The following is a 27,301-nucleotide window of genomic DNA, read 5'->3' on the forward strand; positions in this document are numbered from 1 at the left end:
ACACCCTGTGGCAATGGGTTCTATAATGTAATTTCTGATACATGAACATAAGGGTTTTTTTCTTGTTCAGACCTGCTGCCCAGCTTCATTTCATTTCTCCTAGTTCTTGTTTTATGATGAATTGTGAGTAATCATTCTGAATTAATTTTCTCTTCATTATTTTTTTTTTATGAAGCTCTGACAGTTATCCCCTCAGTCATTTCTGTGCAAAGATGAAGACTTTCAGACTGTGGCTTGGGTTGCTTTGTTTTTTTGTTGTTTTTTTTTTTCCAGTAGAAGCCATGTAATGCCTCTGTATCTTGGTTTTTGCACTGACATGTTGTGTACTCGCCAGTTCTGTATCTTGGTTTTGTACTGACTTTTTTGTACTTATTCTTGGTTTAACAGACTCCTGCTCAGCACCTAATGGACATCCTGAAGAGCTTTCAGTGTAGCCTTTTGGATTTCATCCATACCAGTGACAGTGAGAGTGGACCTCGGCAATGTGTCCAAGCAGGCTGCTTTTGTCCCCTGCCAGTCAATGTGCATTTACAAATACTGAATTCCAATTGCCATTTTCTTTCCCTGTCACACAGTACGGTTTTCCATCACAGCTGTGCAGTGGGGAGGTACAGTGACAAATATGCAGTTTAATTTTTGACAGTGATGGATACCATTGTAATTTATGAGATCTTCTGCATCTGTTCTCACTATTTCCATGTAGTTTATGAGCAACACAGAACACACATCAACAGCTTCCAGTGCAGTCCCTCTGTGCAATTCACATCCCTGGCAGACTCCATCTTCTGTGCAAACCCCCACTGTTCATTACCCCAACTTTCTACTGTCTTTTCTTAGCGACTTACTATCTTTATCTTATGATTTTTTTTTCTTTTGAAACCTGTGGTGAAGAAATGTGTCACAGGAGAATGTTTTAGGGAAGCTTTAGCAAAGTTACTCTGGCCCTGAGGGACCCCACTTGTCCCAGCCCCCAGGGAGCCCTTGGCCCTGCAACAGCATTTGTCACTCCACCTACCTTTGTCCTACCTTTGTTTCCTCTTACAAAGGCTGTATTGACTGCTTTTCTTACTGTGTTATTTAATTATGTACAAACTCTATTCTTAATGTAATAAAACAATTTACATGGTATTGAAATCAGTTTCATTTGTCAGTTGTTGTTTGTTGTTTTTTTTTTCTTTTTTTCTCCAGAGCCTCCCACAAAGTCTCAAAACAAAATGCTTAAAACAAAACCTCTCAAGCCTGACAACCAGGTTGAGTGACAAAGCTACACACCACAGTTAGCATCCAGGATATTCATAGCTGAGATTGTTTCAGAACATCTGGGACAATATTATCAGTCTTTTTTTCTTTTTTCCTAAAGCTGTTGGTATTTTAATTTTAAATGCCTTCTCAAGCTTCCCTCTGGCAGAAATCTTGCAAACATATCTGCAGCAAATATTGATATGAACTGTTCATTTATCTTTCATCATACATCTTCTTGGAGTGCCCTTGCACTTCAGTCATCTCTGGGCTCTGAAGACTCACTTGCTCTCTGTTCTGTGTTTTTTGGAAAATGCAGCTTTTATGTAACTAGCAAACTCTTTCTCAGAATCTCTTTTGACATCTTATTATACATTTTTCATCCTTTTTACTCTTCTCAGCTTTCTGGTTTTTTTCCCAAAATTTCTATTTTTGAAAGATATCACAATGATTTTAATAGTTTCTTGTTTTCTTCCTTTTGATAACACTAACATTTCTTAAGGTTTTACAGACTTTTGATTATGGTATGTATTTCCTCTGAACATCTGATTTATTTTACAGACCATCTCTATAACAACCCTAAGAATGTTATTCTTTTAGCTACTACTTTAAATTTAACGAGCTTCCTAATTTTTAGTGATTTTTTTTCTTGAAGTAAGCTACTACAGTTACAGGCTTGGGAGTCTGGTAGGTTTGGGGGTTTTTTTGGTTTTTTTTTTTGTTGTTTGCTTGTTTTTTGGATTTTTTTGTTGTTGGTTCGGTTTTTTTGTTTGTTTTTGATTTTATTTTTTTTTTGTTGTTCTGTCAAGAATGGTGAATCTAAGAATGCTGAATACAGTCATGCAGAGCAAAACAGAGCCTGGGCATCATTCAAGATTACTGATTAGTTGTTTCAGTAAGCAACTGGTTAGTTGGTTATAGTATTAAAAAAATTTATTTCTGCATCACACCTCGTTGTAATATCTGAAGTCTACCTCTGCTATATCCCATCTTGCTCAGTCACAGGCACAGCTCTAATGTACATATTTCAGTGTCAGTATAGACTTTGATGTATAGGTGTATAGGTGGTTGTTTTTCTTGCCAATAACTTGGATTTATTTACTTCTAGCCCTTAAAATATAACACTCTGCAAAACTGCACAGTACTTTATAATTTATGCACAGCGTTATCTTTATCATCAGTGTCACACAGGTTGTCTTGCTTCCATTATGTTTCTGCATGCCTAGTACATGAAAGCAGATGTTCAAGTTTACTTATTTTTGCATTTGTTTGAAAACACTCCCTGAGCCTTTTTTTTTTCAGCTGTTGCAAAAAAGTTAACTCCTGAAAGGAGCTAGCTTCTGAACAAAGCTGTCATGTCTTGTCAACCCATTAGCTTTCCCTTTCTCTGTAATTTAAAAACAACCTTGGGAACTTAAACGTTTCTGTTTAACCAACCTGGTCCTGTTAACCAACCTGGTTCCAGGTTGGTTTGCAGTGTTATTTTATCTGAACACTGGGTATCTGCATTACAGCTCCATCTCATCCTGGGGACTTCTCCCTTGTCCACAGCTTAAGCGTGGTTTAGGTGAAGGGCTTTGTGCAAAGTATAAGCATGAGTTGCCTAGTGTTTTGGCCACGGAATAATTGTTCAGAGCAGATAGACTGCACTTGATAGCCACCTCAGCTTCTGTAACCAGTGCTAAGCCTCTCTCAGCCTGTTGATGACAGCTTCCCTAATTGCAGGGTAAGTTTTGCATGTGCTGTTATTAAACAGACGCTGCTTTCCAGAGGGACTGCAGTTGCCTGGCATGTCAAATAATTTCTTTACAACAGAGCTTATCATTGCGTCGCCTCTACAGCCCCACTGATCCTTCCCCAAAGTCCTTTTAGCACATGAGCAGACTTATTTCCATCCCCTGATGTGCTGAGTGCAGTAATTGCTGGGGGCTGGGGATAACTTGCTGTTTCCCCCTGTCTGCCTAGCACACTCTGATAGGCATGTCTGGCAGCTGGGTCATGGTATATGTAGCTGAGGGAGGGCAATTCTTGTGTATTTTATGTATTTGATATTTGTGGTGGGATGTTAGAAATAGTTGAAGAAATGACAAGGTGTCACTGTCTTCACTGCTTCAGCTGCTTCTGGGGGCTTATGCAGCTGCACAGCTGGATGTCCAGAGGATGAAATGGAAGCTGTGCTCTTGGCTCCCTTCCAGCTGGCTCCAAACACACTTGAGAAACTTCCATGCGATAGCTAATGTAGCACCTGCTCAACAAACAAAAACCAAGTTTCCCCTTCTTAGTTATACTGTACATCTGTTATTTTGCTGACATGGAAACTGGCATAACAATTAGATTCATTGCTTGCCCTCTAAGCTGATTCCAGCTAGGCCGAAAAGACCTCAGTCTGTTTGCTCAGTGATTGTTTAGGCTGCAGCACAAATTAAGAAATTCTGCCTCCAATGAGATTTGTTCTACATTGCAATTGAACTTGCATGTCTATGTTTATACTTGAGGTGAGACTGAGAGGCAGCATTTTCTCCTGGCCACATACAGACTCCAGCCCTCAGCAGAGGCGTGTTTGTATTTGGAGTTCTGGTTCCAGGTCTAATTAGAAATCAGAGAGAGCAAATATGCAAATGTCTGAAGAAGACAGCCACATCAGAAATGGCATTGATAGACACTTCTAACCAACTCACCTGCCCTCTGCCCTTTAAATCTTCTCTGTTGGGTCTTACTGGGACATTCCAAGTGTCCCAGCAGTTTCAGACAGCTGCTATTAACAAAATAATCTGCCAGAGAAATGTTTCCTTTTTCGCCACAAAGTTGGAGTTTCTCCCTTCAGAAAATCACACTAGTTCAAGGTCAGGACAAGGAATAATCATTCTTGAAGGAGTGACAAGATAAAAGTCCAACTCCTCTCCCACTTCTGAGTTCCCCCACAGCTGTTATTTACTGCTGCTGTGTGACTTTTAATAACCTGCCCTTCAAAGACCTGCATTCTATAGGGTTACACATGTGCTAAAGACAAACATATGTCTAAAACTGGAAGTTAACTGATTGATTATCAAAACCTATGTTTCTTTCTGACATCACTTTAAGCAATTTCTTATTTTTGTTATATGGTTTAGACCTTCATCTTGCCATTCAGATGGCTACCTAGCTTTGGAGTTAATGGGGATAAGACAATACCCTGAAGCACAGACCTAAATTATGCTGCAGCTGGGGAGGTTTTGATTCCTAAAATAATTTTGTGTCCTCATCAGGAAATTATCACAGAAACACATTCAAAAGGTAAACAAACCTATTGCAAGGGCAAATTTTTTTATATGTCAAACCAAAAGAAATTGCTAGAGACTCTCATGTCTCTGGAAATAAGGAGAATACCTTATACTTAGTTACACCAAATCACGAGCTCTTCATTAAGCAGAAAACTTTTCTCTGTGGAAGCTCTGAATAGTACAGAAGGGGGCTGAGTGAGAACAGCTCTGTATTTTATACTAATCTTTCACTCAGATATCAGCACTGTTTTCCTTTCTTTCTTATTTTTGGCTTGGCTGCTCTGATCCAAAAAGCTGTAGTGAGACGTTTCTTACTACTAACAAAACTGCCTCCATGAAGCCTCTTACCTAGTATGTAAGAAAGTCTTAATGCAGGACTAACAGCTGGTAAACAAAGAATGTAGCTGCCTCCCTGTGAGCCTTAGTGGGTAATGAACCAGCTCCAGTTCATTTTGCATTCACTATTGTTAGAAATTCTGAGGCCTGGATGTTTACAAAAGTTTGGGCACCCTATTTTGACTTTTAAACTGCTTTGGCTTTTTGGAGGGAAGGAACCCTCTTAGAGCAAAGACAAACTATGGCTAGTGCTTTTATTAGAGAGATTACGGTGTAATTACAGTGGCTTTAATGCAGGCAGGGTCTTGCCACACAGGGATCCACTGTGGGTGAAAGAGAGGACCACTTTTGGAGAAAAGAAGAATCGTTCAGGGGACAAGAAGCCTGTAAGGAGTCTATAACAGACACTTTGAAAGCAGCTGCTGAGGAAAGAATCTGCACCCACCACCAGCCCAGGCAGGCACCAGGGAATTATGCAGCCCCATCCAAAATTCAGTATATCAGTCCAGCCACAGTGGGACAGGGAAAAACCTTTGTGAGTGCTTTAGTTCAATCATGGCATAAACTTGCAACATGGTGACTGTTGTTAATTAGGATTCTATGTGATACAGCTACTCTGTGGTTTTATCTCCTCCTCACCAATAACACCAATCTATGCTAAAAGAGAAATTTCTTCCATTAAAACTTTCCTTTTGGACACAGGATGAAGAGGTCTCATTCCCATTTATTCAAGCTGCTTATGCAATGGTGTCCCACTAAGCTAGAAATGTTGCTTTTCATTCTTCCTATTTTTGCTGTCGAGTGTAATAGCAGCACACAAGCCATCTATCTTAGAGCAAGAATTTGAATTAATTTGGGATGTGAAGCTTAGTTATTCAAAAGAAAGCAAGATACAGCTTTGCATAACTATTTAGGTTCTTTTCAGAGGTTAATTTGCAACATCACATAGATTATCTGCTCAAATACTGTACATTCCCTTACCCTGAGGCACAGAGGTTCATTAAATGAACTATGCAGTGAAAAAACAGCCTTTTTCTAATACAGTTTCTAAGCCTCCTGGCAGTTCTGTGCAAAATATCCTTCCCATGCTCTCAGTTATGCACAATCTTCCAAAGGGAACCCACTGTGCATCTGTCATAGGCTTTTTCTAGTGTCACAAGTAATAAGGATTAACCTCCCTATGCCCAGCTCCTGAGAGCTGGCTTTTTATGGAGACATAAAAAATGTCTGAAGGAAGAAAGCAAAGATGCACTGGTGCAGGATCCTTGGCTTTAGCATCCACATCACCCAGTGGCTTGACAGAGCCTGCATTAGTTGACCTTCAAGGTAGGGTGAAAGGCCAGTCTATTTACTCAGCTTTGTGCCTAAGGGAGGTAATTGTAGGAATTAGAAACATATTAAACAAAGCAGTGCTCAAGGAGGAGAGACTATCTAAGTCGACATTTTGTCAATTAACTAGGCAAATTTTCTGAAAGTTTTTTGATGAGTAGAGGGAGTGCGGGAGGTGGATTATGCAAGCTTCCCCAAAATCCCCCAAATAAATAAATGAAGATGCATGTTCTAATGACAGAGATAAAAGTCAGTGAACTCCCACTGAACTGATGGAAAACCACTGGAGCGGTATCATTTACTAACAGGCAGCATAAAGGACTGGACTATTGCAGCTGTATTATCCTTACCTACTGTGCAGTGTTTATAGTGGGCCAGACTCACTCTCACAGGAATCTGCACAAAAGGCTGTCAGAAACTGATGTTTCTGATGACTCAGCACCGACCTCCCCAGCCTTACTCTCAAACAAGCATCTTATTCTTTTTTTCCAGATGTGCCAAAACATTTCCCTGCAATGGAGAAGGAGCTCAGAAGTTGCCAAACAGTGAAGTCTGCTCACTGGTGGGTTTTATAGGAACATCCTTCAGTAGAGATCATAGTCTGAAGACAGCCTTAGTATTGCACATGAACTTACTCAATTTGTGTGTTTTTTTTCTTTCCCCAAGACCTGGAACTGGCACACCGTAGTCCGAAGTTGGAAGAAGACAGCAACTTTAAGGCAACTAGGCTGGTGAAGGGACTCAAGCACAAGTCCTTTGAGGTGAGGCTGAGGGAATTGGGAGTGTTCAGTCTGGAGAAGAGGAGGCTCAGGGGAGACCTCATCACTCTCTACAACTCCCTGAAAGGAGGGTGTAGCCAGGTGGGGATTGGTCTCCTTTCCCAGGCAACCCTCAGCAAGACAAGACGGCATGGTCTCAAGTTGTGCCAGGGTAGGTTTAAGTTAGATATTAGAAAGAATTTCTTTAGGGAAAGGGTGATCAGACATTGGAATGGGCTGCCCTGGGAAGTAGTGGATTCTCTGTCCCTGGAGATATTTAAAAAGAGACTGGATGTGGCACTCAGTGCCATGGTATGGTAAGGGATAGTGGATCAAGGGTTGGACTTGATGATCTCAGAGGTCCCTTCCCACCCAGCTGATTGTGTGATTCTATGATTCTAACTTCCCCAAGCCTCTGTAGCCCATCCCAAAGCTGGGCATAGTTGCAAACATTTTCCTCATGCATAGCAAAGATCTGATGTTTCTTTAATGTATCCAGAATCCCCAATTACTTCAGGAGAAGTCACCTGTTTCATATTCAGCCACAAAGGACAGAGTGATGTCAATGCTTCATCTCACAGAGTGGTTAACGGCAAGAGGGCCAGCAAGCAATGTAATCTTGCCTGAATATCTTTACTGGTTTGTAATGCAGGATCTTGGAAAATCTACTTGTAAGAGGGCAGTCATTAGTTTTGAAATTTGTTTTGTCTGCATCTCTTTAACAAATATTCTTTAAGAAAGGGACTAGTTTGCTGTCTTGAAAATATCAGTTATGCAAGCAGGAATAACTAGTACTGTAGCAGCAGAACGGTTTTGCACAAATGTGACCTAAATTTATCTACCCTGAGGCTTTAGTTGGTTTCAGTGCACGAACCTGAAGGCAAAATGAAGCCATGATGTTTTTTGTTTGTTTATTAGGTATTTTCACCTTTTTAGAAACCCATCAGAAGACTGAGGCCTAGTGTATGAATCTGCCACCACACAAAGCTAAAGTAACTTAAAAGAAAATATAAAGTAAATACCCAATAAACAGTAAATAATTTCTGTATAAAACCTCTGACGATATGCTTATTTCTGAGTAAAAGGTGACTGGGCTAACTGCAAATAGACATTTTGTATTTTGATTCCATTAAGCAGCATGTTACAAATGGTAAGTGTTAACATTTTTCCTTTTCTGGAAGACCAATATGAATATAATACTGTTACTAGCTGTTGTAATCCTTATTGGCAGCTCATCTCTTCTGCAAATGGGTGAGCAGCAATGGACAGAATTCCCAATTCTTTATTCTTTCCTTGTTCACTGATTCTTCACCTCTTATGGTTATGATGCTCTCGTGTTCAATGACATGCATTCATAGTGAGAAATTTACATTCTCTGTATTTTGATAAAGTTACTAAAATGAAAGCTAATTATTAACCCTACTGACTATAGTCTGTCTGTAAATCCTGAGGGAGTTAGATGGATATATCTCCTTTTTTAAAAAAAAGTTACATCATATACCTCTCAGACTTGAATTCAGAACTGGGAGCTAATACGTACAGAAGACTTTGGTTCTTGACACCAGCTTGTGTGAGTAAATGTATGTTGAGCCACCACTGTGTTAATGGATTCAAACACCCCTAATGATTTTGGGATTAGTTTATATACTGGGATGCATGGACTTCTTTATTTACTGGAGTGGCTAACTAACAGGCTTTATTAGACTAAAGGCTGTGGGCTTTTGTGCACGCATGCACTAGACATCCACTGAAGATTCTCAAATTGCATTTACTTTCTTGCCAAGATGGCAGGCAGCTGTCAATGTGGACACTAGCAAACACAGATGGAGCAAGTCATTCAGGAAAGGATTTGATATTTGCCAGTTCAGACTTCCAAGGGGCTTAGCAGGTCAGCAGCTACCACAGCCCCGTGCAGTCTTATTCTCCGATCGGCAGAACGAATCATGCCTAGGAGACCAAGTTAATCCCTTTCAGGTTCCCTGGACTGTAGATCTTTCTGAATTTTCCTTTCTTTAGCCCTTTGTTTTCCTCCTGCTTTATGCTGAAAGTTAACTACAACAGCAAGAATGTATTAGGCTACTTGGAATACAGTCTTCAATTCATCCTGTCCTGCTGGCACACTGCACAAGCTGCACAGTGAAGAAACCCCTGCCTCACTTTGCATAAAATCTGATGTCTGTGCACACACACACACACACAAACACGCACACATGAGTTGGAGTTTCTCTTGTCCTGGTTTGAGAGTAAATGCAAATCTACTGTTTGAAGCCACCATTTGCCAAAAGGCTGCACAATCTGCCTCTGTCAATCCAAAGGGTTATTAACTGCTCCACAAGTACTTCCACATCTCCGAGACCAAGGCATACAGGTGGCCTTCTCCAGATGGTTAGATGCACCATTCATCACTTCAATAGCAGTTACAATGCCCTCTTCTGCACTCAGCCAGAGGAAGAATCCTATTCCATTCCTGGAAAATTAAGCTTGGGGCATTCTTCTCCTTGTATAAACAACTGCCATTATGTCTTATAGCAGAGGGTATGGGATGTCTGAGGATTAATCCTGTCCTCACTAAGGCACATCTGTTGCCCATTAGATTAGAGAAAGGAGCCTCAAATACCCTCAGCACCTAGAGCTTTTGTTTGTCTGTGCAACTCTATCCTCCAATGCAACAGAACCTGTCCTTTTTTGACCTGTCTCTTTACAGTGATTTCTCCCAAACGTGGAGAAATTTGGTAGGTGTAGGGTAGTGAAATGCATTGTGTATCCTGTTGTAAGATTAAGCAATGTGTGAGTAAATTTATGTGGTTGGGAAAAATTGCTGGGTTTACTACACTTTAACTGTGGTGATATAAACCATCAATTGGAGATGGGTGCTTCTGTATAATAAATCTCCAGGTTAAGTAGTCTTGAATCTCTCATTTGTAAAACACAAAGCTATAGCATTCCTAACCTAAAACCCGATTTGGATTATCCCATAAAGATTAAAGGTCATTTCAAGCCTTTAACAATTCTTCAGCATAACTTCAGCTGTTTACTTTAGGGCTAGAACGATAAAAAAAGCCCTTTCTTTGTCTCAAATGAGACTGTTGTCATTTACCCTGTGTTTAAATCAGGTCCAGAATACTCAAAGCCACAAAGCACCTGGTTTTCCTACTATGGCAGCAGAAAAGGATGTCATCTGCTCTGGGAATTGTTTTCAGGAACATTGCTATCTACCTTCATAGTGGTTGCTCCCAAACTGTGCCCTCATGAGGCTGTAGCAGACTATAAAATCATATTGCTGTTGCAGTGCTGCCAAATATTAGGTTGAAACATGATGATCTGTGAGATGTTGCTAACAGTAATAGTGCTCCGGTGCTTTAGGAACCCCTTCTTTGATAGAAAGAAGCAGTAAGATCTTTGGAGATGAAAGTAGGCCAACACGAGTAATTGATTTTATTGGTTCAGCAGTAGAAGTTATAAATAAAAATAAAACTAGTACAGATCAAAGGGAATAAAAAATATATTTTTTACTTGACAAAGCAAAACACCCAAAATGTCACTTTGAGTTGGATGGGATGTTCTATTCCACTTGAAATTAAATGCTTAATTTTTTTCTAGGAATATGAAAAAAAATCAAGCAAAGAAAGATGCAGTAAAGCTACAAAATGTTCAGAAAGAATTGGCTAGCTTCACTTAAAGGGACAGATAAAAATTATCACTAGTAAATGTGAAAGGCTGAGAATAGATGGCCAAACCACCTTTGAAAAAGGAGTGGAGCACAGGTATTTAACATTTTAAACTTGGGTCTATCATTCTTTAATGCATATCTGAGCATTAGACTGGGTCTTGATACTGTGAAAAGTATCCCCTTGATATAAAAATTTATTAATATTTAAAGAGTAATTTGTAACAGCTAATTGAGAGTAAATGCATCTGTATTTCATAAGATTTTCCTATCTCCAACTGGTTTGGAGGGGCAGGTGAGACAGATATTTCCACTCTGAATATTCTTTTACTCAAAGAATTTACACATCAAAAAAATTCTTATGTTTGAACCACCAGAAAAATCTGATATAGTATTAATCAGAAGCCATATCTACTGCCAGAGAGACACAACTTTATTTTGAAGCTCATAAAAAATCTAAACAGAGCTTAAATAAAGATTTTTTGTTTGTTAAACACAACTCTGCAAGTTGGAGGAAAGGCAATTATAAGCTGCATCATGATTATCTTGGACTGACCATACCCATACAGAGACTCTCCTGCCATTCCTTGTTTAGTTATCTTATGTTGACAGAGTAGGACTCAGATCTGTTCAATGTTCCCTAGTGCTTAATTTTTACTTAGGTTTACAGAATGACAAGGCAAGAAAAGTCTTCAGGACATCCCCATGTCAGATCCACTAGCCCCATGTTGTTACTGGGATAATCAGTCTGTGGTATGGGCAACAACAGAAGTTTTTATACCAGTTTTTACTGGGCTATTTGTTATGCTTCTTTAGGTGGTTAACTGCTTTTTTTTTTTTTTTTTTTTTTTTTAACTTTTTTCCCCTTTTGTCATTACTGGCTAAGTTTGGGTGGACTGTTTTTTTGTTTGTTTGTTTGTTTCTGTGTGTGATACTCATTTAATCTGCCCTTGCTTTGACTATGTGAATCTTTGCCTCAGACAAATATGAATATTACCCTATGAATATTTTTGCAGCTATTAAACTAGGTTTATACGTGTTTGCAGGGCAACAGTTAAAAAGTTCCTAAAGGCTAAAATACATGTACATATAATCTAAATCCATAGTGACGTCAAGGATTTTGAAATTATTGATTCTAATTTCAATCAAGTCTATTTTAAAATTTGATAATTTGTCAAAATAGGCAGGTTAAAGCTCAGTGTGCCTGAAATTAGTGACTGGATTGGCTAAAGTGATTAGCAAAGACATTGTACCTGAGATCATGAACTAACAGCTTCCAGTATTCTTTGTGGGATTCAAACCTTTCATTTGGTAGAAGAAATGAATTGGGTAACCTAGTCACAAAAAACCACTGGGTAGAGACAAGTTAAAAATGTCAGATTTCATCTGAGAACTTTCTGGATATGGTGATATAGTGCAACAAGAGATTACTTGTGACTACAATGAATAACTCAAACTGTCAGCAGAATGATGGGAAATAGTTCCCTATTCATTCTCATCCAGTTTTGTCCTTTCTTAATATCATAAGGGTGTCAAAAAATGTCAGAAATGGTAATTTTATCAGTTTGTCTCTTACATAATTTAGTTCTTATTCTTCAGGAAGAGAAAGAAGACTATATCAAATTGACAGCAGTATCACTGTATTTTACAATTGTGTTAGGTTTTGATAGCTCTGTTTCCAAATGTAGTATGAGTTAACTACTGCTTCTAGTCTACTTTCAAGCCCACTATACAGTAACACTTTAGGTGGATATTGAAAAAGCTTGTCTGCTCTTTACATATTTTCTTAGTAATTGTCAACTGTTGAGCTACTATTTACTTTTGATGAGACAGATTTTGAGTTTTTCTTTTTTAGAAATATATTTAACAGAAAACTCATTTCTGCATAGTCTTAATTAGGCTATCTATCAAGCTTGTAACACAAAACTGATTTCAAAGTGAAACACAATCATTACTGAATAAAATTCTGCTATTTATCACTGACCCACAGAATTGTTGATGGTGGAAGAAACTTTTGTAGATCATCTGTTTGCTTATATGCAGACAGAACTTCTTGTGTTTCAGCTTGTGCCCATTGCCTCTTATTCTTTCACTAGGCAGCACTGGGAGGATTTGTCTCCCTCTTCTTCATGTACTGTGTGCTAACTAATGGTAGGATCCATCTCAGCTAAGATAAAGGTCTAAATGGTAGGTATATAACCTAATCCTTCCAATATGCCATTTCAACCTAGAATGGGTATCTAATAAACATGATGATGGTGGCAGTTTGCTTATGAAATTCTTTTCACTGACTATCAAGGGAGCTTATGGAAGTCAGTATAGAGAAAGGAGATGAATTCCTAAGGAGGTGAATTTAGTAAATGTAATCTCTCTCTTTTTGTTTTGTTTTTGCTTGTTTGTGTTTTGCATGGTGATGACCTCATATATAGATTAAGAGAGAGAAAGGGTATATAATTATTTACAACTATTTACTAACTTAATTTAACACAGTGAATGGGTTACAAAGAGTTGGATATTCCTCCTTCAAGTTATAATGATCAGCCATCATTCAGCAAATGAAATGAATACACTGTTTGTATTCATTCTTTGGTACTCTCTGTCAAGTGAAAGCAATTCCAGAACAAATACTTGAACATTTAACAGTAAAATGACATTTTTTGTGAGTACTGCAATAGAGTTTCTGGAAATCAAATGAAATCCACCTAAGTGAAATAAAGGATAGGCAGTGGCCACTGGAGATTGGCTTTGGGAATTGGAGTAGAAAAAAATAAGTGAGTTTTGACCAAGTTGTCCATTTCATTGCCTCTGCATGAATTATAAGAGAAGCAAACCAAGAGAAAAAGAAGTAAAATGGCTGTAAGAGCCATAAGTGCCTTCCACTCAGATTTGGCTGTTGAGCCTATTATTGTTCATCCATTTGTTTGTACATGCACATGTGTATTTGAACAGAAAGTTAAAGGGTGTGGTGGTGTTAAATATATGATGATTACAACGTTAATTTTGCTCACCTATGGAATAATAAAACTGAAATTTCTATGCATTCTGTCAATGGGGGAGCCTATGTAAAAAAATTACAATAGCTAGAATTATATTTTAAAATGTAAAAGACGTTTAGAAATGGAAAAGCTTCTATGAAAATAGAAAGAGGTTTTCATTTGTATGCTTTGTGGAAAATATCTTTAAATTAGTCAGAATGTAGCCAGCTATCATCTGTATCAGTCTTCACATACAAGAATATTCATTTATCATTCACAGCTGAAAATATATGATTTATTTGAATGGTTGCTTCCATCTATGTGAATCTCTAACATGATGTGTAGGCTACATAATGGAATTGTCTGCTTCTTCTTGGGCATTTTGTCAAGAAAAAAAGAAAGCATTACTTTGCTGAAACGTAACAAGTTCATGAGAAGTGTTATGAAGATCTACAGAGCTAAAACGAAAAGATGAATAATGGTTGTCTTTTCAGATGGCCTTGAATGAACCATTTCAAGGCCTACAGTTAGCAGCATGATAGCTGTGTAAAGATAAAATCAAGTTATGAGGAGAATGTTATGTGAGCCAAAAATAGCTCTCATCTGAATGTTTTCTAAAGACCTTATCAAAGTTACTGATTTCCAAGAATGGTGAAAATCTGTCTGCGTGTGTGCAGCCTTCCATAGTAAAACAATGTGGGTTTCTGATGGTGTGTAACATGGCAAAAATCAAAAGTTAGCTGTACATCTCAAATGCTAATAGACAACAGAAACATACTGCAGAGTGTTAGATGGGTTTTCCTGTTAGTTACTTTCTTTAGCCAAAAGTCATCAAATGCAAACTTCCTGTGTACTTTCCCTGTCTGAACAGCAATGACAGATTATTATTACAGGTGAGTGTTACACACGCCATTTCCCTGTTGACATTGAGAGATGAGGTGACAAAAGACAACACAGTACAACTGGATCTGGTTTTATTGATGCTGTTTTTCTTGAGCCAGAGATGTACATTGACTGCTGCACAGCTGTAGGTAAGAGACATTTGCAGGCATTTTTGGAAGCCTGAAACCCTTACAGCTGTCCTGGGTGCACCTGAGATCAGACTTCTGGTTTCAGAAAGAGGTGGCAGTCAGCCTGCATGGTCCTGCAGACCTCTGCAGAGCTGCAGACCTCTTGTTCTTTTCCCCAAGCTCTTTCACAGAGGTTTCAGAGGGATTCTTGTTTTGCTCAGTGATACAGCACTGAATAGGCCATGTAAGTTTGAAAGAGCTTAATCAACCAGCACCTGCAGATATGAAATCTATTTCCTATATTTGCAAAATTAATTGCTACTCATTTGTTTGAATAATACCATCCACTGATCAGATATTCTCCAAGATGAATAGCAGTGATACAGAGCTGCTGTGTTACTGGGCTGTGATTAGTTTTATTTCACCATATTTCAGTATCTTTCCTCATTAATCTAGTCTTTCTCACTGTTGTCTGTAACAGCAGAAAGGACTGGATCATCCTTCCCAGTAAGTTTTCTGGGTCTGATTTTTCTACTTGTGTTTTTAAGAAGCCACCTTCCAGTGTTGTGCTCTCCCTGGCTCTCAGCGTTGCCCTGCAGACTCATGGCCTCCAACAGAACAGCCTCATCTTTAAATACTCATTTTTCTATCAAGCTCAGACAAACCTTGATTACTTGTTTTAAGTAATTCTTGTTTTAAGAATTAGCTCACCCAGTGAAACAAAAGTTAATTTAAGTCTACAAATACCTAGTTATTGGGAGAATAATCTGGTTTAGACTCATTGGGTGGGGTATTAACAGCAATAGAGCTTTAGTCTTGGATTCGTTACTTTGCCTCATGTTGACCTTTGAGATACAAACAACTCTTTCTTTAAAGCCTACCTTGAAGAACTGTAAATGATTAATTCAGCAATTGTAGCTAAATGTCTGCAGAGGACACACCTGAATAGGTACACAAGACGTGACAGGATGAAACGCAGATGGAAAGTTGCAATGCTATTGAATTAAGTAGCACCATAGTTTTCATGAGATCCACCCCATGAAGTCAGATGACTTGATGATAAATTTAAAACATAGATTAGTTTCCTAACATTAGATTTTTAACAAAAATGCATAGCCTTTCAGATGAAGATCCTGGCTGTGGTTTTAACTCATGATATGAATTCTGATAGGATGGCAAGTAAAGTTAGTGTGAGTCATGCTCTACAGAGTTTTTGTTCATAAGCTTTGAGGAAACATGCATGAGAGCAGCAGCTCTGTCATAGTTTGAAGTGCTCCTAGGCAGATATAGATTTGCTGTTTGAGGTGATGGTGAGGATGCTGTTCTTACAATCGCTTCTACACAGGACTGTTTATGGTCCCTGGGACCTTTCACTGCCTCTCCTGCATCTTAAGTGACAAACCTCAACTCTGCTTTTGCAATAAACTTACATTTGCCACTGAGACATTAGGCCTTCCACAGAGTGGTAACAATACTTACAGCATGCTTCCTGGCTGGATTTTGATGGAAGAGACTATTTTGGGATGTAATTTTTTTTGCCATTTTCCAGAAATTAGTTTAAGGTATGAATGTACTTCCTTTTCTTCTCTTCCAAAATCACTCAGACTACTCAGGGAGGAGTATTAGCTGCCAAAACTAAAATTGCAGCCAGAGTATCAGAAAAATATTTTCATAATTAAATATAGAAAATACTCATCTTGTCACTTGTATCAGCGTTAGTTATTAAAGTTCAAAGCCTGGAGAAAACACAACTAAGTGTTAGCAAACAGCAGCTTGCTTACAGTGGCCTTATGGAAAGAAAATCACTTATACACTTTAAATATATCCAGGCTAGGAACAGAGCTGAATAAGGATAGGGTTGAAAATTGTATGGTTGGACAAAGAGGCAGCAATCCATCTGTAGCAGCTGGATTGAAAATCCAGCATGTTTTGCTCTTCAGTCATCCAAAATTCTCCTTGCAGTTATCAGATGCAGATGCTGCTGGGAGGGACCACTTTGCCTAGGTGCTGGAGAGGACTTTCTGACTGGGTGGGTTCCCAGGGACAGCTCAGGGCCAACCACCTGCACTCCAGGACCTTACTCTGCACTTGACTTGATGAGTGAGGCAATCCATCAATGCATAATCTTCTTGTATAGCATAATGCAAGTATGTGGGGAAATAGCAATTTGATTAAATTACACAGATGACTGTATTTACTCTAGAGCAAACACAGGTCATTTTACCTGTGAGGAGATAATTGAAATCAAATACCCTGGATGTTCCCTAAGTGTTTTCATCATCTCACAGCTGTTTCAAAGCACCTCTCATAACCAAACAATTGTTCAATTGTGCCAGCTGGGTGTTTCTCTTTCAAGGGAAGGGAGAGCCTGAACACAAGACCCTGCTCCAGTCATCACAATAAAATGGAGACCAGTTTTGACAGTAACAGCTGGGAGTTAAACTCTTCTCCCTCTCAGAAAGCAGCGCTGGATTAGGTGAGTAAATCTCCACCCTCCCTTTCATCTCCTTATGGACACTTAGATAATTCCACTCCAGTAATTACCCAATATAAACCGTAGCTCATGCTTTGCTGCCAAAAATTCCTGAAGACAAGAAGTGAATGTGCAGACCAAGTATACAGGACCCAAGAGAAACACCTTCAGCAGGGGGAAGAACCTTCTTGTCTGAGGTTGTGGTTTTAAGCAGGCACAAGTACATACTGTAGTTAAAAGGAGTGGGTTTTTTCTCATTCTTTCTGGCTGGTTTCTTAAGTCCCTGGATTTGTGTTTGTGACATATTCCTTCTGCTGCAACTAGTACTTGTGATGACAGGCAGAGGGCTGATTATGAGAAAAAAATTCATCTACTGAAAAAATAAAATCACCTTTTTGACATGTTAGCTTTTAGGTCTCTTATGAAAGTTATTCTGTGACCATGTAATGAAAACACAGAGGGTCTGAAACAAGGGGTTATGTTTACTCCTTACACTGGCTTAGAAGGAACATGAAACTGTTTCACTCGTAAGGATTCATACAAGCAGGTTCACACAAGCACTTTTGATTCTGAAAGAACAAGTATGGGAGTGGGAAATGCTCTCATGGATGAGGCAGAGCAATTCTGTCCAGTCTTATCACATTATAAGAAGAACCTGTGCTTCTGTTTACCTTGCAGATAAGTAATGTTTCTTCATGTCCTGAGAGATCAAAACGTATTTTCCATTGTCAAGTGAGAGAGGAATAAATCTATGTTCCAACTTTCAAAGCAAAATCCAGCTGCAAGTTTTGTTGATTTTTTAATTTATTTTCTGCATTCCCTGGGTTCTAACTGCAATGAAGTGCTAAAATATTCACTACTACAAGGCCAAAGTCTTGATTGACCTTCAAGAGTGCACAACTTAAAGTAGGTGTCCAGAATTGAATGGGCAATGCAAATACTACTAAGATGTAATACTTTGTGTCTTGTGCTAACATTCTGGTCTCTTGTGCTATAACATTGGTTCTGAGACCTTGCATCGTTTTTGTCTGAGGAGTAAATCTTGGGTTGATGCCACTTTTGCAGACCATAGGTGTGACTTTATCAAAAGACTACAAGCACAATGCACCTTCCCACTAAGGGCAAAATGAAATACAGGCTTAAGGTACATAGTCTAGTTCTTTATGAAACTGCCAAAGGCATTTGATAAACCCATCCTCATTAAATGAGCACTATCTGATCATAAGTCTGTAGACAATCATATCACTGCACCTGCAAAACCTGTACTGTGACTCTATAGCTCTCATGAAACCTACAAAGCTAATAATCCTGGGAGAAAATTTAAATACCTCCAACTATATCTTTGTTGGCAAGCCATACCACTTATAAGAGGTTTTAGATGCCAACAACGTATAAAAATGACCAGGATACAGAAGAACAATTTTATTATTCTAATTTGTTAAATGTGGCTTCCTTTTAAAGAGCAACTGCACTTGCTGGGACTTCATGTTTCTATTCTATTCTATTAATATGGTTTGGTTCAGTTCTAATTTTATTATTATAGAGCTAATGAAGTACTATTTTCCCTTCCCTACTTGTTGCTGGACTGGATTATGAGATATGACACAAGGAAAAGGGGAAAAGGGAGCTGCACTGAGCATTTGTTTCACATGTAGGCTGTGGAGAGAAGGAATTTCTGGGCAGTTGCTTGATCAGTCACCTGCATGGATGAATCACAGGTTTCAAGGCATGACAGCAAATAGATATAGTCCAAGAAGTCAATAAAGTTTTTCCTGGAACTCTATGATTATGGGCTGGCACAGGGGGGACAGAGTGGGAAGAAGAGGGGAGGAAATGAGGCAGACACACAGAGAAGGGGTGGGCAGGAAAGATGGAAGCACAGTGGTGTTGCTAGTATATACCTTCCAGTGTCTACCTGGGAGGGAACCTCTCCTTTTCACGTCACTGCTGTGGAAGAAGTTACAGTGGATTTGGCATTGATATCTGGGCAGCTCTGAAGGAAATGTTGCCATTCTCTGGTGAAATGATTTAAAGCAACAAGACAAAATTAGATTAATTTAACCTAAAAGTAAAGCTCACATTTTGGCCATGAAAGTTATTAAACACGTGCAGAGATTTTCTGCCTAACTTTGAGTTAGTGCTGCCCCAGGATAAGTAAAATCTGCACCTTCTATTTGTGGCTATTGGGATCAACCTCAAAATTTTACAGTGGAAAGTGAAGAGAAAGAAATGGTGTCCACTCACTGTGCTTACATACAGATACCATTCAGTGCATGTGTGCATGTGACTCCTTCTACACAGCCAAGCTGGTGACACATTCACACACAGACTCACAAAATTACTGAGGCTGGAAAAGACCTCTGAGGTCATCAAGTCCAGCCTGTGACCTAACACCACCACAGGCTGTGCTCCAGTTTTCTGCTTTTTAGCTGTGCTGATTTTGTTCATGTGAAATGGTTTCGCTTAAAGATCCTGCTAAACCAGAAAAAGGTAGAAATAGGTGGCTAATGGCCAGGGAGAATAGGCAGTTCTTATTATGCTTTCAGCTACTAGAAGATTGTGTCAGGTTGTACCTCTGCATTTGCTCAACTTGACCTGGCCTAAGCAAGCTATCAGTGGCTGAAGATTTCCTGGGAGCCCAAGTGTGTCTTATAAAGGTGACATATGAACAGTGAATTTGAACAGTATTACAGAGCAAGCAAGTTTGGAAAAGCAAGGTTTTTTAATTTGAGTAGAAGAAAAAGTTTAGGAAAAAAAAAAATAAAGAAAAGACTTCTTAAACTCCTGAAACTTCTTCATATGAATTACACTTCACCAGCTTTACAGTCAAACTTAAGTCTTCTAATCCTTTCCCTCTGACAAAGTGTCAGAAAGAGTCTCTACTTAGTGGATTTTAAACTGCTGATGTTAAACCAAATGCTGTATATTTGCATGGAAATGTAGTTACAAAACAAATGCAAATGATTTCATGGCTTTAGAGAGTCTAGCATCAGGTCTCTTTCATTGTCTGACACAACCCAAAGGCTGTGGGAAGATAATCAGCTGCTGTCCTGAACAAGAAAAACACTGTTCTCATAAAAATAGAACTGCTCTTTTCTTTCTGGAAATAATATCCTAAGTATACTCCTTTAACCACCGTTTTGTTAAATCTGGGGTTTGATGCCATAAACACTTGGTAGAACTGTTACTTTTATGAGGTACTTTAAACCTATTTTAGACTAGCATTTTAAAAATCTCTTCATATGTGTTGACATAACATGAAAGTATTAAGGCCCAAGTTTATATTACACTGATTGTTACTAGTTATCTTTCAGCAATTTTTGATGTGCAGTATTTTGCTCACACAGCTATTATGCACAAAAGGACATCATTCCTGATGGTGAAGCCTAACACGGAGTGGAACAATTCTGGCCACTCTTCCTGGCATGGGCCTGCAGCAGGAGGAAAAGATATAGGCAGTTTTGAAAGGGTTTTATAACAGTTCTAGAGTTTGTAGCTATTATATTCTAAAGTGGTTCACAGAGTGCAGCAACATGGATCTTCATGAATGCTATAATTAAACAATGAGTTCTAATGTATCCTTAAGATGAGGATGAACATAATCTCATAAATTCATTGAGAACTTCAACAATGTACCCTCCACTTAGTCTGATTTAAGTCATTGTATTCAATTTGGAATAAATAAATTATGTAAATGATAATTAAAGTGTAAAGTGCAGATGGCATATATTTCTCTCTGTAAATCAGAGGAATTAGGAAAAGGAAATATTTTTAGGTCATATCATGTAAACAATGCAGCTTTGTTTATTGTATTATTCATCTAAAACACTTTTGTTCCTCTTTTAGAAATATATGCAATTTTGGAAATAAATAACCAAGTAATTGATTATTTCTTACTGATGCTCTCCATACCATGTAACATGCTAGACTTTTATATAATTTCATACTTTTCAGAGTTGAAAATGGAAATATAAAAAAGGGAGAGATTTCTTCTGAGACAGGGAATAACAGACAGAGCTTGACATTCAAGATCCCAAGTGCACAAAAATACACTCACATTGAACACAGGGCTCCTGCATTTCATGTTTCCACTAAGTAGTGGCTCTATGATCCCTATGCTGTTCTAGGCTCCTTACACTGCATAAGAAATCCTGTCCTGTTGTTGCACTTGGAGATTGCACCTAAAATGTTAGAATGCATGAATCTTCTGGAATCTTCTTTCACAGTTGTATTTTACCTCATTATATGCATAGTGAGCTTAAAAGCCTAATACTGGCACCAGAAGCAAGCCAAATGGTGCTGTGTTTTGGCATCATAATGCTTAAACTGGAATCATCAAAATATACAATTAGGATCTTGCCCCTAGTGAGCATTTCCAGAAACTCTTAAAGTATGCTTAGAGTTGACCAAAGTGATGAACTTTCTACTGATTTGGTCAAAATTATTGAAAAGGATTTTTCAAGCCCAAACCTTGAACTGTTTGAATCCCTCTTCTAATAGTGGAACATGCAGAATCTGAAAAGTTCTGGCTTTCAGGTGGAAAAAGTTGCTGCTGGGCACTTTAATAAAAGGCCAACTTTTTCTGAGAATTTTTATATAATTTTAAATTCTAAATAACTAAACTAATGTTGTACTTACATTCTCTACTGTGAAGTTTACAATTTAATCACTCTTTCAAAGGCAATTTTCTTGATCTTTATAATGACAGTACCTTCTCAATTTTCAGTAAAGAGATTTCAGCCTTATTCACATAAGAACAAAATGCATGGAATCTCTGGCTCAAATTTTCCCCATTTACCTGTATAACTGGTTTTAATCCACTTCCAAGGAAGAATTTTCACAGATTATTCTTCCACACACTTCTCACAATGTAATTTCAAATTACTGATACAAAGGAGCTTCTCCCATTCTTCTTTGACACTTGTGATGGGAGAGAATAGAGAGAAAAACATTTCTAAAAAAGTTAGAATCTAATAAAAAAGATCTTATGTAACATAATAAAAACTAATAATGAGGAAACAACACACAGTTGAGAATGAGTGTTATGGTGGGTTAAATGAATAAAAAGTTAAAAATGAGGAGTTATTAGATCCTGTTCTGGTTTTTAGGTTGTTCTTGAACTTTCTTCTGCATATGAACTCTATTCGCAACGACGAAACAAAACCTTCCTTGGGTATATGTTGATGGTAACATCTGCCATTCATTACAAACATGAGCAGGTAACTCCTAAGTTATCATTTACATGACTATTTCCCAAAGATTGGCAAGAAATTGAATTTGGAGAAGGGCATTAGTGAGACAAAATTTTAGGAAATTACTGCAAGATCAGTGCCTTGCTTCTTACTATGTAAGGTGGTATTTGGTAAATTATTTTTTTCTTAAGCACATATAAATTCCCTAATATCACCTTCCAGTTACATAAGTCAAAGGTAGGCCTGAATTTGAGAAGTGACAAGAATTCAGACTTTTACATCTTCTTTTCAGCTTCTCAGAATGCAAATCTTTAAATTATCTCTAAATATCCTGGCTATACACCAGTGTCAGATTGGTCCTATGAAAGTGTATGAACATTTCAGTCCTTTCTGGGAGATTAAGCAGCTTATATAGTTCCTAATAACTTTTAAGACAGCTAGATGAAGTTTTGGTGTCAGGCATGTTATGTAAAATTTTACTTCAGTTCTGAATTTGACCTCACGTAATTTCTCAGCAATATTGAAAAGTATAATACAGCAAAAAGATTGAAAGTAATGCAAAAATAAGAAAGAACTGCTTTCTTTTTTTTCATCTGTAAAACTTTCAACTCCCATTGTAACTCCCTGAGTGAGGAGCAATGGCTTTGGCAAGCATTCTGCTTTTTTTACTTTTTAAAATTGTCAGCTACTTGAATATGCACAATTAAAGCAATTACACCATCAGATATTTTTCCTATTATTTCATCTGCTTAAAACATCAGGCAATGCTGCACACAGCAGTAATTTTGTTTTCAAAAATAATTTTTAAAGTCTTCACTATCTGTAAGAAAGAGTTGATGCTCATACCATTCTCTTTTCAGTTCCCTGCCACTTTCTCCATCACTAGCTATAGTAATTTTCTAGGCACTCACTGTTCTACCAATAGTTTTAAAAGATTTGACCTTTAAAATACACTACATGCTAAGCAGGGGAAAAAACCTGCAAAATCAACCATACCATCAGTGAAATTTAAACAAGCATTCATTTTTTCACATTTTTTGAAGGAAGATTTTTTTATACAATAATCCACAACCTTCCTCTGCCACTCCTGGTTCAGAGCCCCTACCTTTGGCCTGGTCTCTGCAGATCTAGTTCAGCTGATCATGTTATTCCCAGGAGTAACAGGGCAAACATGGTAAATTGGAAAAGGTACTGTGCCATGTGGCTGATGGCCACTGATCTGCACTCTTTGTTGTCTCATGCATAACATAAATAAATAATAACAACAATAACAACAAAAAGATGAAATTAGTTTTAATACTCAAACTCCGTAACGCCTTTTATTTTCAGGATTTTTATTTTCAGGTGCTTGGGAATTCTAGCAAGTAAGGGGAACAAAGGTAATGCATGCTTTAAAAGGCTTAGGAAATTCAGGGAAAACAGACCAATCTTAACTAAATTAGGCTTTAACTTTTGTAGATTTTGTTGTCCATAAATGTGATAGCTTCAGAGGTTAAGTAATAAGACATGGGCTTAGGCAAGCACACAGACCTACATAAAAATACATTCTTGAGGAAAGCACATTAAAGGGATTTGGTTCTATTTTCACAGCTGTAATTTATAGACTACATGGAGCATTTTTAATGGCTTGTATCAGACATCACCAGGCTACTATAAGTGACTGAATTCTGGTCTTAGGTCCACCAGAAGAACTATTACCCAAAGCTTTCTGTTCTTTTTTCCCCTTGGTTTCCAGAACATGAGAATTAAAGGCATTGTGACAGTCTGTATCAATGCAACCAAAAAGCTGAAAAATTAAAATGTCTTGAGAGGAAGGAGGGGAGGGCACATATTTTCAGTAAACTAGTTTACACTGTATGCCCCCAGTTCTCTCCTTTTCGAGCTGCACTCCTCCATAACCCAGTCTCTACTAAAGAAGCCTTTGGGTCAGATTTCCCTATTTGTACTGAAAGTGAGTGGTACCTACTCCCAGGGTAACCTAATTAGAATCCAGCAATCATGACAAGTTTCTCTTTTGAGTTGCAAATGCTCAGTTAACAGTTAGGTAAAGACAGTGAAATGAGGCCCTGCTTGAATTAAGTCCTCAATGAAGAGCTCTTTAAACTCAAAGTACTCATTGTTTTTTCTCTCTGAAAGTACTTATGAAGTGCAGGGAGACCATGAATCTCTGCCACGGAACATGCAGGGAGCTGAAAACAAGCTGAAAATGCATTGCTTTTAGCATTTCAGGCATGACCTTAAACAAACAAACCTGCTCCCCTTGTTCACCTTAGCATTTCACCATTTGGTTCAGAGATGTCCAGGTAGCATCTTGGAGGCAAAGGGCAGCCTAGAAGAAGGGTGGCAGTGGGGCTGTGCCATGCTACTAGATAGATAGGAAGTTAAAGATATTATATGGGTTTCCATAATGATGGTGATAGTAATTAAGCTATGTTATTTTGGTGCCATTTTTTTTCCACAAGGAAAGCCCTTAATTAGGCTAAAGTTTTCTCATGTCTCTAGACCTTTACTTTTCTCTGCAGGCAAGAAAACTCATTGTCATTATTGACCCCCGAACTTTTTCTTGCACCAGCATCTACCTCTAGTTTATTACTGCAGTTGGACCCTTGGCATAGTTTGCCCTCACTCTGGCACTTTTTTTGATTAAATACTTGTTTATACCTTACTCAGTTCTCAGTTCAGCTAATACAGTCTCTCCTGAATGATCTCCTTGAGTTGCCTGGATTTAATTCAGAGTTGCCAGGAGAGAAAAACTGCCTACAAGATGCACACTACTCTAAAAAGCTTATTTGGTATTGGATAGAGTGGCAAACTGAGGATATAGGATTAATTTTTTTTTTTTTTTTTTTTTTTTTTAATGTTCTCTCTTGTTTCTGCTGTCAGAGCCCTGTTTGGAAAGACTGTTGAATTTTCCTTGGGTTGTCAGGGACCCAGCCAGACACAGGAACTGAAGCTTGGTTTCTGAGGAGGAAGCAAACAGGTGAGCAGGCTCAGTTAGACACGGTGGCCTGAGAAAGAACAGGGGATGCTGGTGGGTGCTGGGACTGATGGGCTCTCAGCTCATACAGATAATTTATGCATCACCAAACTCAAGCACTGTTTGGAGGGGAGAGGAGATCTTCAAGAGGACTCTGTTCCCCAGGGAGTTTTTGGCTGTGGAGGAGTAGTAAGAGAGAGGACTGGATGAATTGGGAGGATCTGGAGTAGGAAGATATTTATATTGGGACAGTTAAGTGAGAGCACATTAATCATAGCAATGTGCTTTTGAGGCTGTTAAGGCTTTGTTTTAGCATAAAGAGATTGTGATCACTTTTAATTTTAACTTCCACATGCTAGGCCAGCTCTGAGATGAAATAGAGAGAGGCAGTTACTAAAGCATGAGAAAAGAATTAAGGAGGAATGAGTCTGGTAAAATGAGGGGAAAGTTTGAAGAGTTTTGAAGTGATGAAGAGTATACAAAGGGAGATTCTGGGGCAGTGTCTGTGGAGATGAGAAACTGTGAGACATGGGAAGGAAGGGATCATGAAATGAACACTTTTTTACACAAGGGAAATAGGAGAAAAGCAGAGGTATGAGTACTTCTGCCCTAGAAAAGACTGATTAAGACTGATTCTCTGCAGCAGTAATTATCCCTAATTGGAGAAGTCTCTAATCTTAACTCCTATTCCAAACACTTTAGTTTGGAGGTCCCTTTAAAATGTTTCTTTTGTTCTCCTTATCTCAACAGTGATGAGGCCCTGCAAATTAAAACGATTTTGCAATGGTAATAAATTGACTTGATGCTTCTTCAAGACCTCTTTCAATGGCAAGACTTTTTCAAGGACAACCTAAATACTAAGGGTGCTAAAAGTGAGAGAATAAATATCTTGTCTTACTCAGCTTTCCTATTGACATCATCATGCTTTACTCAATCTAGTCTTTCATCTTTCCATCAGGACCTCATTACTTTCTAATTTCATAGAATCACAGAATGGTTTGAGTTGGAAGGGACCTTAAAGATCATTTAGTTTCAATCCCCCTGCATAGGCAGGGACACCTTCCATCCAACCTGGCTTTGAAAACTTCCAGGGAGAGGGCAGCCACAAATTCCTTGGACAACCTGTTCCGGTGTCTCACCACCCTCAAATTAAAGATTTTCTTCCTAATGTCTAACCTAAATCTCCCCTCTTCAAGTCTGAAACCACTTCCTCTGTCCTCTCACTACACACCCACGTAAAAAGCCCTACCCCAGCTTTCTTGTAGGCCCCTTCAGATAATGAAAGGTTGCTATAAGACCACCTCAGAGTCTCCTTTCTCCAGGCTAAACAACCCCAACTTCGTCAGCCTGTCTTCACAGGGGAGGTGCTCCAGCCCTCTGATCATTTTAGTGTCTCTCCTCTGGACATGTTCCAGGACCTCTATGTTCTTCTGATGATGGGGACTCCAGAACTGGACACAATACTCCAAATGGACTCTCACAAGAGCAGAGTAGAGGGGGAGAATCATCTCCCTTGACCTGTTTGTCATACTTCTTTTGATGTGGCTCAGGACCTGTTCCATGATCTTGCCAGGCACAGAGGTGAGACTGACTGGCCTGTAGTTCCCTGGGTCTTTTTTTCCATTTTAGAAAATGAGGGTTGTGTTTCCCCTTTTCCAGTCAGTGGAAACTTCACCAGACTGCCATGACTTTTCAAGTGTGATGGACAATTTAATATGGACAATTTAATCCTTTCTACTACAGTCTGAGTTGAAGTTTCCAGAAGGGGACTAGACAAGATTAATGATGGAACAAATCATTTTGGTTTTAGGGTTCAACAAAAATCTTGAATAAAATAGTTACATTTTATATGATTAGATCAATCTCCTAACTATCTGCCATTTTAGGCTATGTTTAGATCTACCATCCTTGATATTTTAGTACCAGAAAAGTGTTTACCCTGATATTTTTCTTATTTCAGTTTACAAACAAAATTATGAGATAGTGTTTTGGGCAGCCATCCATTTTTGTCTCTGCATAACTTGAAACTTCTCCAGAATGTCCCTGGTGCTTGCCAACAAGACAGGCAGACTGCTGCTGTAAAAT

The 27,301-nt window shown here is 38.5% G+C and overlaps 1 long non-coding RNA gene across 1 annotated transcript; it reads left to right on the plus strand.

Moving 5' to 3' along the window:
• Window positions 1-16,875: 16,875 nt before the first annotated feature.
• Window positions 16,876-26,911, plus strand: LOC139794877 (uncharacterized). The gene is made up of 3 exons (XR_011725292.1): window positions 16,876-17,050; window positions 25,123-25,219; window positions 26,632-26,911. It is a non-coding gene; the product is annotated as an uncharacterized lncRNA (long non-coding RNA).
• Window positions 26,912-27,301: the final 390 nt, after the last annotated feature.

This window comes from Heliangelus exortis, chromosome 3, assembly GCF_036169615.1.
Source record: "Heliangelus exortis chromosome 3, bHelExo1.hap1, whole genome shotgun sequence".
Classification (NCBI taxonomy): Eukaryota; Metazoa; Chordata; class Aves; order Apodiformes; family Trochilidae; genus Heliangelus; species Heliangelus exortis.